This window comes from Convolutriloba macropyga, chromosome 3 (genome assembly GCF_964194025.1).
Source record: "Convolutriloba macropyga chromosome 3, txConMacr16.3, whole genome shotgun sequence".
Taxonomy (NCBI): domain Eukaryota; kingdom Metazoa; phylum Xenacoelomorpha; order Acoela; family Convolutidae; genus Convolutriloba; species Convolutriloba macropyga.
Genome location: NC_134470.1, coordinates 70386088 through 70399941, shown reverse-complemented (window position 1 = coordinate 70399941; position 13854 = coordinate 70386088). Strand labels below are relative to the sequence as shown.

Genomic DNA, 13854 nt, shown 5'->3' with positions numbered 1-13854 from the left:
AGATTAGTAAGTTAAGTCTTTCGGCTATTTCGTTTAGCAATTGAACAAGTTTGATGTTTCTTGGTAAGCGATTGAATCCGGAGCTCCCATTAAAATCCATCAACAAATGCTTGCGAAAAACTCTGACCTCCAAGTTTGAGGTTAAAGTTTGTCTTCGCCCAAGATACAGACATTTTTTGAACGGACACGGGGGTATCGCGAGCTCAAACATACACAAGCCAGTGAATTATTAACGGGCATCATTAACGGATCGTTAAAGAACAAGGGTGCACTAATTGAATGCATTTAAGTGTCGTAGCTATTTGTGAGCTCTCTTTTCGTTCCCAGGCCCCACTGCAAATGGTTTTCAAATATTCGGTAAAGTCAAAGAGAAGATTTTGCCCGAATTTTGACGGACTTTTTGAGAAAAGTTTAACGAACTTACAAAACTCGAAGTTGTATATCACTTATTGTACGGTTTTACCTCATTTCTTAATTTTTTGCCAAAATAAAATATTGAATTAGCGCTGACCAGTTTTGATGGACCAGTTTTTTAATTATCAATCCATTTTGCTCAACTGAATTTTGAAGTCTGCATCATAAGCGACTTCACGAATGTGGACGAACGAGTCTACGAGTCTGGGTCATAGCAATTTTTGGTCCTCGTTAGTATGTTCATAACTTGAACAAGCTAATGTCTGGATCATGAACCATTTTGGTATGGATGGTCTCATGGACGCAGCGCAACTTTGAACGAGCCAAAGTCTATAGACGATAGGTGATTTCGATCTGCCTGGGTATTTTCCTATGATAGCATTGTCTGGATATGTATTTTTTAAAGTAATTTGTAACGAGGACCACAGCCGGAGCTACACTTGTCAATTTTTACCAATTTTTGGTATTTTTTATTAAAACGTATTTACTAAAAAAATTTTCAATCGCTGCTATCATCAGTTGATGAGTGTTTATGTTATTTGTTTTATTGTATTGACCACATGTAGCTATGTTACTGTTTTTTTCTTCATTTTGAATTTCAAGTTCTTGTGATAGGTTTTCTTTAAATCATTGCAATCTTTTCGTATGAAGAAAAAATTTTGATATTTTATCAGAATTCAATATCGTTTTGCTATTGTTAAGTCAGCCTCCAACAGAAAATTCAGCGGTCATTGTGCCCTCAATAGTTGAGCAGCGCGAGTTCCAAAATGTGGTGATAATTTTATTTGAAAGGGGGGAGGGGGTCAAGGTAACATTTTAGCACTACAATGCTTTCTCATTTTTCAGTTGCTTGTTACCTGCTGCTTTTGTGTATGAATTTTTGTCAAGAGTTGTTCAGTTTTGAGTTTAATGTCGTTGTTAATGAGTTCTTTAATTTTGTTGTTACAGCCAGACAATCTTCACTTCTACACGACAATAACTCTTGTAGACAAAGAAACTGCTACATTTTTTTGACATTTCTCTGGAAAAAGTTCAAACCCAGTTACTATAAGGAAAAAATGTTAAAATCAGTTTTATAAATGGTTTCTTTTCTCTTTTTTGGCGACAAATCTTTTCAAATTATCTTCCTTGTTTTGTGGCAGCAATTATGGCTTTAAAAATAGATCAGAGCTAAAATCCAAGCCTTTTCTTTTTTGAGGGAAATAATTCCGCTATTTTTTCAATTGTGATTATTCATTTTTTGTACAAAAAATGTTGAAAAGAATTAAGTGATTACTTTTGGATTTCCCCACAATAAGCTTATCTAATTGAAGAATGGTACGTTTACTTCAATCAAATGTCACAAAATGTTTGTTAGAAGAAAATAAGATCAATAAAATTTAGATGAGTTGTAAATTCTTTGGGCTGACACATAGGGAGACACGCTTTTATTGCTCCAAGCTTCCGTAAATTTACTATTCGAGTGACTTTTTAGCAGCTTGTCTGTCGAATTACAATTGCGTTCAGTTGATCATTTAAGTGTTGCAATCGCTTATCAATTTTGAACTAGTTTTGGGTCTAGGCCAAGTAAGGCGTTGGATCTCAAGTTTAAAACCACTTCTGTTTTTCTTTGGTTTCATATCAGATCATCATGATTTGCGAACCGACAGTAATAATTTTTTGCTAACCAAAAAAACTATCAGAAACTGGAACGATCGTAGTAATAAACACAAATGGATCGACCAGCCTAGAAAACAAATAAAACAGATAACAAAATAACTTCAATGCGGTAAGATTTTTAAGCTAAAAATCAAGGCCCGGCTTCGATCCCGACAAAAAATCTTCAAAGAATTAGTGGTCACCAAAAATTTTCAACGTCTAATTTACATCAGTGATTTCCAGGTCAAGGTCAAAAAGAGACGTGACCTCTGATCAGACTACCTTCGAGTCAACACCTGCGCATCATGTGCTCAAATTGCATGGTCTGGAAAAGTTTGCGAAATGTTTGACATTACCATCCGACGTCTAACTGACCGGTTTAAATCATGTAGTAGAATAAATTGCAAATACAGACAAGAATATTAATACAATTTTTTTTGCATCTCGAGGCACTATTATTACTTTGCAGATCGAGTTTTCGCTTGAGTAAGTGTACTTTCATTTTTTCGGCTCTGTTGTCCCCGACACATGATTTTAGACGGGCAGATCGTTCTGTCCAAAGATTAAATTTTGAGTAGCGAAAAACGAAAGTGACTAATAAATACAATTTTTGGTCTGAATAATCAGACAGATATGTCAGCGCTTTTAACTGGTCAATTAAACTAAGTTCGCAATAAATAAAAGAAATGCAAACTTCCTCGATTCAGCATAGTACTGATTTTAGCTTTTCATCCATTTTTATTTAACACCCTATCATTTTTACCCTATGCACCGATCATATTTGTCCTCTGCTATTTTGCTATTTAATTCCGATTTTAACTCCTCATACAATTGGCACAAATAACAGTCAAAATAACGTATATAGTTAGGGTTCGGGTATAGAGATTTAATACTATTAGGATTAGCATTTAGAGGTCTCTTTTTTGAGTAAACTTTTATTATAAGCACGTTGCGTATAAGCACGTTGCGTGGTCTCATCCCAAAAATAAATTTTAACGCATCCTAAAAGTGGCACCATATGAAAGCTCTTGCAACGCAGATTTCATCCACTTAACTTTCAACTACAATCATCGGCAAATTAGATTTTTGATATTACCAAAAACTTTCCTACAGATACCGATAATACTAATCTTGGGGTCTGAAGCTTACAATAAAACGCTTTTTAATTGCTCTCAAACAAAGATTGTAGCAGTAATATTAGACATGTGATCTTTTTCTAGCCATTTTCCGCGTGACCAATTTTTGTCTGACTTTTTAAACTTTTTCCTCAAAAACGGGATAAACAGCTAAAACCCGGAGTGCATTAAGTGACCAAGCAGCTCTCTTAGAGCCTCCCGCATTACTGATCTCAAAGTATGCGAAACAACGAAACAGCTTTCAGGAGACAATTTTATGCGGTTGAGGGCGGTTACTAATACTAAAAGTTATGACTGTCGTCTGATAGCTGTTCTCCCTTTGTTAGCAGGTTCATTTTCAACGCTTTTAACGCTTGTTGATAATTTCTCAATTTTATTCAACACTAGTCGCTCTCATCTTTCCAGACGGCTATTATTGCGGACCTTTTTTGCAATTCAAAATAAATTGTATTGGGTTGCTCTCTCAAAACTTTTTTCTGCTTTCTGTGCGAAAAATTTCAAACGTAATAGGTGTGTTATAGTAATGCAAAAAAAATGAGAAAAATCATTTTACAAATGTTTTTTTAAAAAAAAAGATTTAAAATGTTTCCAAGGAAAATCACCTTTTTTCCCTTTTTGCGCATTTTTTATAAATTTTCCATTAGTTTATCAAAGAATCTCAAAATTGACTGGTCACGTTGACTCTCTAATAAAACACATTTGATATTTTTGAATGTTTGAACTCAAGTCCAACAGTTTGAATGATTTTAAAGCCCCTTATTTTCGAAATACATTTTAAATTTTTTATGTGTTTTGTCATCTTTGATGGTTGCTTTTTCTGCCCTAGTGTCTCTAATGAAAAGTATCGTTCCAACTAAAGTAACAATTAATCGTCATTTGAATTTTTTCTTGTTATCGCTCAGTTTTTTTTTTGTAATAACATTACTGTTCTATTGAACTTGACATTACATTTTTGTGAAACAATTGACTCATTGTTTGTATCTCACACATTTTTGTTACCCTTTCCAAGAACCTCACTTAAACTGTTCACTTGAGATCCGTCTTGAACCCAATGTGAGTTAAATTATTGATATAGACATGATCATAAATGTTATAGTTGTTTTCAAAACATTTTCTTTCTTCAATGAGGTTACAATAACTATTCTGTCAAAAGAACCTAAAAAAGTCGACATTGAATGTGATTATCAATTACAATGGCAGCCTTCTCTTGATTGAGGTTCAGAAAAATTGGCGGTAGTCTCACACTTTTTGTGCAGCACAAATTCTCATTAGTAAAATTTTCGATCTAAGTTATTACTTTTGGAAATTTTTTAGTCGTTATTAAGAGTATGTCGCCAATATTGGACACGATCACATCAACTTCGGACGTACAATCACATCAGACAAAAACATCAATACCCATTAAATGACCTCTAAAATTGTTTTTACCTAACTTGATACAGTCAAAAACCCAGAGAAAAACAATACAGAAGTACCAAAGATTAAAATCGCTTTAAAACGCGGTTTCAAAAAAGCGTCACTCGAAAGTTACAATAGATAAAAAATTAAGAATTTTACCACAAAACTATTTAAGCAAACGACATACCTTTTGTTTTCATGCAATATAATTTTACTTTACAAACATCATTCAAAAGTTTAAAAGAATTTTCGTAAAAAAGTTAACAAGAAGGATTTTCATTAATGAAATAAAATCTGTGTCAGGCCTCCCATAAATTATCCATTTTTCTCAATCTTAGAAGCAGAAACTCAATCATATAACTGTCTTCATTATACAATCTGATCTTTTTGACCAATGTGGTGTTTCAAGCTGAAGCATTCCCTTCACCGGTGAAAAATGAGCAATTCGGAATAAAGGAATCACACAGTGTACTTTGTATTTCTCATGGAAACACTAGCTTCAATTTTTACCTTGTCAGATAGTGGGTTGATCACTCACACATTGCTCAGTTTTCAATCCAAAATTTATTTTAAACAATTTGAAAATTTTACCGCAAATTTAATTATGCAAAGGACATACCGACTGTTCTCATGCAAATATCAAAGAATTTTACGCAACCATTCCTAATTACCCGAAATAAATTTGACAAAATTGATGACATATTTTTTCGTATGAAACATAACATGAAAAATTTCGTTTGATAAATAGAAAATTCGAGCCACATCTCTCATAGATTTTGACATTTTTTTAGTCAGAAGTAGGAATTCAAAGATAAATAACTGTCTTCATTTCCAAGTGTGAACTTCATTACCAATTGGATGACTAAAGTTGAAGCAGTTAACTCATCATAACATTATGGGGAAGTGCAAAATTGAACTTATGTTTAAATAGTTTGTGTTGCACTATTAGTTGTGTGTAGTTCGAAATAAATTCATTGTGAACATAAAGGGGTTTGCTCAGTCCTGTGGGTTGCACAGCAAATGCCTGCATTCGCTTTGAAACGCGCAGAACTAAGCAAAGCCTTTATGTTTATACTGAATTTTTTACAAATTACTCAAACCCATTACTCCAGCATAAACTATTTCAAAATAAGTGTAATTTCGCGTTTCTTGTAATTTCCTGGTGAGGTAAGTGCTTCAGTTTTACTCATCTTATTGGTCACAAAGTTCAAACTTTTGAATTAGGTCAGTAAAATGTTTGAGTTCCTACTGCTTACTCAAAGTAATGTGACAATTTTTATAAGATGTGACACAGACTTTCTATTTATCAACAGAAATACTTAATGATAAGTTTTATACAAGAAAAATTGTCCTCAGTTGTCTTCTAAAGTTTGTAGCTGTAAATTAGGATTTATTGCATAAAGTTCATGTACAATTGCATGAAAACCGATGATATGTTGTTTCCTTAAGTAGTTTTGGGGTAAAGTTTTCAAATTTTTATTAAATAACTTTTGAATTGAAAACTGAGCGATGTGTGAGTGATGAATCCATTATATGACAAAAGTAAAAATTGAAGCTAGTGATTCCTTGAGAAATAGAAGTGGCACCGAGAGAAAGAGAGAGATTGTGTGTTGTATGAGTGTTTGTGCGTGCGTGTGTGTGCTTTATTCCGAACTGCCCATATTTCACTAGTGAAATGAATGCTGCAGCTTCAAACATCAAATTGGTCAAAAAGATCAGATTGTAAAATGATGACAGTTATTTGTTTGAATTTCTACATCTAACATTTAGAAAATTGGATAATTTATGGGAGGTGTGACGCAGATTTTCTTTTTATTAATGAAAATCCTTCTTTTTAACTTTTTTTACGATTTTTCTTTTAAATTTTGAATGATGGTTGTAAAGTAAAATTTTATTTGCATGAAAGCAGATGGTATGTCGTTTATTAAGTAGTTTTGTGGTAAAATTTTCAATTTTTTTAAAAATTTTTGTAACTTTCGAGTGACGTTTTTTTTTGAAATAGCGTTTTAAAGCGGTTTTAAACATAAGTACTTCTGTATTGTTTTTCTCTGAGTTTTTGACTGCATCAAATAGGTAAAGACAATTTTAGAGGTCATTTAATGGGTACTGATGTTTTTTGTCTGATGTTCTCGTACGTCCAAAGTTGATATGATTGGGTCCAATATTGACGACACCAATAAAAACGAATAAAAAATGTTCAAAAGTAAATTGTGCTGCCAAAATTCTGAACATTAATCAAGGCAACGCTACCATTGTACTTGATAATCACATTCACTGTCCAGTTTTATTTAGTTGCTGTGACAGAATAGTTATATTAACCTCACCCGGGTCAACGATCATACAACTTGATTTGATTTCGTACTAGGTCATATATGATTCTTAGTAATCATACTAGGTCATACATCATTTGTATGAAATCTTGGAAGTCATACAAGGACCATTTATGATTTCCTAGAAATCATACAGGGATCATACAAAAATTTTCAAAGACTAAAAATTGTATAATTTTCATTTTCTATTGAAATTCAAAAATTTCCTTGGAAATCATACAAGGTCATATATGACACATAAAACATTGACTGGTGCCACAAATTCTTGTATAATGTAGTCAAAGGACTTTTTAAATTATTATATCGCATTTGCAACCCAAATTTGATTCTTTGTGTGCGCTAAAAGAATAACTTTGTGGTTTAAACATACTCAGAAAAAGAATTTGAGGTTATATGCAAATTTGATTATTTTTGATTTTTTTTTATAAATGAGCATTTATAAGCATAAACTGGCTTTAGAGTATACCCAAATCTTTGTTATCTTTTGGACTTACTCCTTTGTTTAGTGCCCAACTTTGCAAATGATATTGTACGTTAGGGTCTTATGGCGGATCACAATGTGATGCCGGGGTATCATATAGGTGATGCCCTACCGAATAAAAACATAAATGGTAAAAAAAAATTCGAAAAATAGATGTATGATTCTTGGTATTCGCACAAGGATCATAAATGATTTCTGGGTAATCATACAAGGATCATATATGTTTTCTTTGGTTTCATACAAGGATCGTACTAAGAAATCAAGTATGGTCAGCATGAAATCATATATGATCCTTGTATGAAATCAAAGAAACTTCAACCCGGGCATTTAAAAAAAGAAAATTAGTCAACTGCGTTCCTGAGGAGTCATTATCTCATAATAACTCGAGGCTGTTGTGTCAGGAATTGTTTCCTTTTTTATTTTCTTTCTCTTCTGGGTAATATTTGTTATTAATTTTAAATATCATTTCGCTCTAAGAACTGCCAGCAGTCAGCAACTATTTCGCATTATAAATCCTGCTTCCAGGTAAAGAAAAGTCTGAAACCTGAAGCTGCCTTTTTATAATAATCAGAACCAATGATCATACTAAGACAGATATAGCTTAGGTATTGTTTTAGTCCTACCGTTTTCCCAAATTTTTACCCAAAAAAGGAAAGGAATTCATCATACATTTAAGAAATTTTCAACTGGAGCAGAGACAGAACGTTCAGAAAACTCGGGTCTGTCCCGCCATAGCCCCCCCCCCCCCCCCCCCCCCCTCATGAATTTATGCCCCCCGTTATGATATATTTACCATGATTGGGGAGTTATAGTAGGAAAGACCCCAAAATTCTTCTGTGGTTCCTTAAAGTAATACTAGATTGATAATCATTACCCAGAGATATGTTATATGCTGCTTTTATAGCATTTTTTCTATTGATTTTAAATTGAAATTGAAAGAACTGTCTGTTCTTTTCATAATGGGAATGTCTAGGATTTGGCGCCAATTTACAGCTCCATTATGCTATAAAAAGCACTGACAGCAATAATGTGTTATATAACAAAAAGCGAATCTGAACTCTAATTTACAGGTATTCCAATTAGCCGGAAACGATTCGAGCGCATACATTATAATTGAGCATAGATTTCGGGATAAAATGCGGGTATTTCCCATTAAAGCGCCCAAAGAAATTAAGTGCCGTCATTGTATATTTACGGTACCGGTGAGGGGGGGGGGGGGGGGGGGGGGGAGAGGCTATACGACTACTAAGCTGACCGCTAAAGCCAAAATTCTTGTTTCACTTTTATTTTACATCGTTTTTATTGTTAGTAAACTTGAAATTTGTTAAATAGCGCCTGAAAAAGACCATAGTTTGAACATAAAAACATTGGAGGAAAAGTCAGCAATTTAAAGACTTTTTGGGATACAAAATTGTAAAATGACTGAAAAAATGTTGATACTAAAAATCTACATTTTGACGTAAATTGTGTTTTTTAAAGGGACATTGTGCAATCAAGGTGAAAAAAACCATTAGTTTCAGTTTGCTAGTGAAGCAAAACGTCATAGGCTGTCTAATGGCGCTGAAAATCTAGCAAATTGCAACGCCATCATGAATCCGTATCATGTTCAAAACAGTGCGGTGTACTGGGGGGGGGGGGGGGGGGGGGGTTGTGTAGGGGACTGGGGGTATGACGTGGATATTTTTCTTGAATGAAATGATTGTTATGGTTATAAACAGCAACAGCAGCAGATATAATTGTCCCAATTTTCCGCCAAGACCATAAAATCACTCCTAGGCTAAAAATGCATGAATTTTCCCCTATTTTCCTGCATCGCCGTCATTCGCCATAAAAATCACCACCATAGTAATAAAGCTAGTTAGTACATACAACCGGGGTTAATAATGGTTAGCTTACTTGCCCAGTTATTATTAAAGATCTCTGTTTGATGTTATAAGATACCTGCATGAGATGGGATAACCCGTACAGATTTCTGCTGGGGGTCTTTTTTGTGACTTTCAAAACCCCGCTGCTTCATTTTCCGGTGCGCTTGAGCACAAAGAAAACTAATTTACATTGTCTTATTCCTCAGTATTCTTTCATCCTCATTACGGCCACCTTTTTTGTTAACATCACACAAAAAATTGTAATCCCAATTTTTAAGTTCTCTTTATTAAAAATAGAATCCACATTTTTAAGTTCTCTTTATTGAAAATGAAATTGGAAATAGTTTTATTGATTGAAGAAATAGCTAGCTAGTGATTAGCTCCGCCAAGTGCTAAAAGTAGATAATTTCAGCAGCAATTTTTCTTGTGAAGCAATAAAATAAGAAAAACCTTTTATTTAATTTTGAAATTTTTCCGCTTTCGTTTTTTGAGACGAGCTCGAAACAAATCTTAATTCAAACAAGGGTTTTTGCAAACCCTTCCGACAAGCCATTAATAGATACATTGTTAATAGTAAGACCCCTAGAATAATTTTTTGGGAATATATGACATTATCAAGATATAGCATGCTCCACAAATCGGCGTTTGATTCAATAGCTCAGCAAATATTCAACACGTTTTGCAGTTAAAACTCAACAATTTGTTTGCAAGATGAATTCTTTCACAAGTTAAAGGATGAAACAATTGGTAATTGGGGAACAGAAAAATTCCTGAATTTTTTTCTGAACCGTTGTGTATCAGGTGTTTCTTCGAATACGGAAAAAAACCTAAGACATGACGAAACCTAGCAAATTTTTTTGAAATCAATTTTCACCTCATTATGTTTTGCTAAAGCAGCACTGATGAAAAATGAGCCAGTGAATGCATTAACATTTGTACCATTTTGTTTATTTATTTATATTCCTTTGCACGGTTTGCAAATTGCAAAATTGTTTACTACCCACTGTTTCTACCTGACTCAATCTTTCTACTGAGAAGAATGTTAATCGCGTTCATTCATTGAGATACGCAATGTAGTGCATAAGGGCAAGGTCAAAGTAGAAATATCAAAAAAAAAAACGGGAAAAACTGATAAAGCTTGGTCATTAAGTGAGAGTGCGTTAGGTGATCAATTTTCATTCGAGCAATTGTTTGATGATGGGCAATAGCTTTCAGTTTAGAAGTTGATGTGAGTATAACTTTTGAATGTAATTAAAACTGCACACCCAAAAATAAAAATGACAATGGTCACCTTGAAATACTTCTGTCAATTTCTAGTCTCTGATTCTTTCTTTTTCTGTTTCAATCCCGATGTGCGTCAAGGATGTCAGCTGCCAATATTGCCTGAGAATTCGTTGTTAATATTACAGTTTTCTTTAAAACATGACATTCCTTTATATCTTTATAGGAAACCATGTAAAAATGGAAAAAACAAAAAAAGTAAATTTTTCATCGGCTCCTTCTATTAGTTACTGTTTTGATTTGTGAATTAAAATTGATAGTTCAACAGATTTTTGATGTAAACGTAGAAAAAAATAAATTCAACGCGGAAACGGAAAACACATAAACAAAAGACAAAAGTTCACAAATTCACTAATCGAAAATGCAAATTTTTTTTAGCTTCTTCCAATTTTTTTTATCTCATTAGAAATTATCTGAAAAATATAGTACCTTTTAATTGTGTTTTTATTAGCTTATTAGTTTATTAGCTTATTAAAACAGAGTCCAATCAAGCATTTGTTATACTATTGATTTACACAAAAAAATGTTTCCAGAGAATGAGGTAAGGACTTGTAAAAAATAGTGCTCAGTTCCGTGACTTTGTGCTCAGTTCCGTGACTTCCTAAACCCGCTATTTTGCGGGCAATTTGTTGCCCCGTTTTTGTAGAATTGCTGATTCAACGGAAGTAATATCTGAAAATTATTAATAAGTTCCCATTTCAATTGAATTATTTAAAAAATGGTAAAGAAAAAATAAAAAAAATCAGTTTCTGCGGGCAGTTTCTCTGAGGTGAAATCCCAGAGTTCACTTTAAAATTGAAAAATTGTTGATTTCGCATTGTTGTACAATTTTGGGGTTACCTGAAAGCGGAACAAAAAATAATTTTCATTTTGAGAGAAGAAAACGGACCATTTTCTATTTTTTTTATTGTTTGTGATGAGTATTCAAAAGAATTCCTAAGAATTTGAATCATTTTTACTATTAAAAAGAAATTCTAATATAGTCCCACAGATAGCTTACAATTGATTGCTAATTTCACATAACTGAAAATGTGAAGCAGTCGCGTCACTGTTTTGTTCCTTGAGAAACAACTAACTCAAATGAAAATTGTCACTAGGGGTCTTCTCAGTATCATTACTTCAAATAAACAGGGTAAGATTGCTTAGTGAACTACAGAAATGTTTTTCTTTTTTTCTGAAAAATACTTCCCGGACCCATGCACTCCAGATAAAAAAAAGAACTTCATTTGACGGAGCAGTGATGTTTCCATTCTACTGATATAGAAACTTTGAGTCAACTTAGGTTTGAGAAAATTTTGATAAAATTTAAGTTGACAAAACACGAGGAACAAATTATGTTCTTCAAAACTGCTCATGACTTAGCATCTGAGGATTTCTTTGATCTTGAGTTAAACGTATCTCCAATTGATCCAAAAGTCATTGAAGCATCTAATTAGGATGCAACAGAATCCAACAGCTTGAGTTAACTGATATGCAAACAATTGACATTTTTTCAATTTGAAAAGTATTTTAGAAAAATATTTTGCAATTTGTCACGTAAGCATTGAAAATAAAATCTTCTTTTTGGTTTGATTTAATTTGTAAATTTCCAACTTTTACGAATTTAGAAATTAACATTTTGCCCAAAAGGGAACTTCACATATTATTGTACCCCAATTTTTATTTCATTTTTTCCATTTTAAATTTTTTGGGTGCTCTTTTTGAACTTTAAGAATCAATGAAAATCAGTTATTTTTGCAAAATAATTGACCACGCAATTGCTTTTCATCTGTTAAATTTGTATTAACATGAGGGTTCTGAAGTTTGCATTTTTGCAAAACAAAAGAGACTCACTCAAGGTTTTGGCAGTAAAAAATGGCAGTAAAAAAACTCAGGATATAAGAGGTTTTTGACAAACTTAAGACGTATGTTGGATCATTCTTTGGCGCGCACAGTGTCGAGTCCTCTTGTTATCACTTATCTGAGGAAACAACAATTTGTTTGATAACCTGCTTTAGTCATCAGGAATTTTTCACAGGATTGAATCTAGAAACCAAAATTTCTAGGCAGGGTTTGTATTGTGCAATGTTCTTTTAGGACGGATTTTTTTTTTGAAATTGAAAGTACAACCTACTCTCAAATGAAAAACAGTTGAAACTGTAGAATACAAAACTGCAGAATTTTTTACATGTTTTCAGTATTGTACAAAAAACTCAAATGATCAAAGCATTGATTGAGCGTGTCACAAGTGAAAAATGAGCAGTTCACACCAACCAGCGCATTAAGAAGGAAATACTTCATCAACAAATTCAGTTCACGCTCAAACTGTGAAAGCCAATGGAACCCACCAACATTTGAGCACATGATGCACAATAATTGTTGTTATTGTCTGTCTATTTGCAAAATTAAAAACTTTCCCAGTTAGCTGAAAAATTCTGTCATAAGATTATGAAACTAGAATAATTTTTCTTGTTCTCTTGGCATCAAATCCGACATTGATTGATATTTTTTGTGGAAGTTCTCGATATGAGTTAATAGCTCGAATTTCGAACCTGAAATTGATCTCATACTCTTGGTCTTTTGATGAATTTAGCATCGCTCATTTGCGATCTATCATAAAACCAAATGATCTTTCCCTATCTAGTTTTATCCCTTCGTTTTTTTTCTTGAAAACAAAAAATTGTATCTGCTCAATTTTGCAATTTATTAATATCTAAAAGGTTTCTTTTAAAAATAGCATTGAATCTGGTAGACCAGATACAAATTACAAGGATTTTAATATACTGGTTAATTAAATTTTTGCAATATTCGTCTAACAACTGAAAACATGATATCAACAGCAAGGATTTTGCAGCTTTTGTCCGAAAACGGGAAAAGGAATAAAACAGACTTGAATGAACCCCAATTTTACCTCATTTTTGTTATATTTCATTTAGTTTTCAGCCGTCTTGATTTTGAAATTTTGAGGCAATACAGTACTGCGCAGTACTGTTCTATGCTGGTCAACGGAGAATTGTCAATTTTTTTACATTTAAATTGTAAACTCGCATTGTATCCATTTTCATTATGGAAATTTTACCCAGCATAATTATGGTCTTAAAATTACATATTTAATATGAAGTGATGAAAAATTTATACTGGATGCGCAAATTCATGGTTCTCAAATACCAATTAATGACAAAATTAAAGACAGCAAGTTTATTTTAACATAAAGTCTATTACTGACCTTACATATTAAACACAATCGAATAAGGAAATCAATTTACCATTGTTAAAATTTAATTTTGTTGTCTCAATTCTGTCATCATTAAAATCCATACTAAAAAGAAATT

The 13854-nt window shown here is 32.9% G+C and overlaps 1 protein-coding gene across 5 annotated transcripts in view; it reads left to right on the top strand.

Moving 5' to 3' along the window:
* Positions 1 to 13854, top strand: part of LOC142336418 (uncharacterized) — a 132384-nt gene that overhangs the window by 70354 nt on the left and 48176 nt on the right. The window lies entirely within an intron of this gene.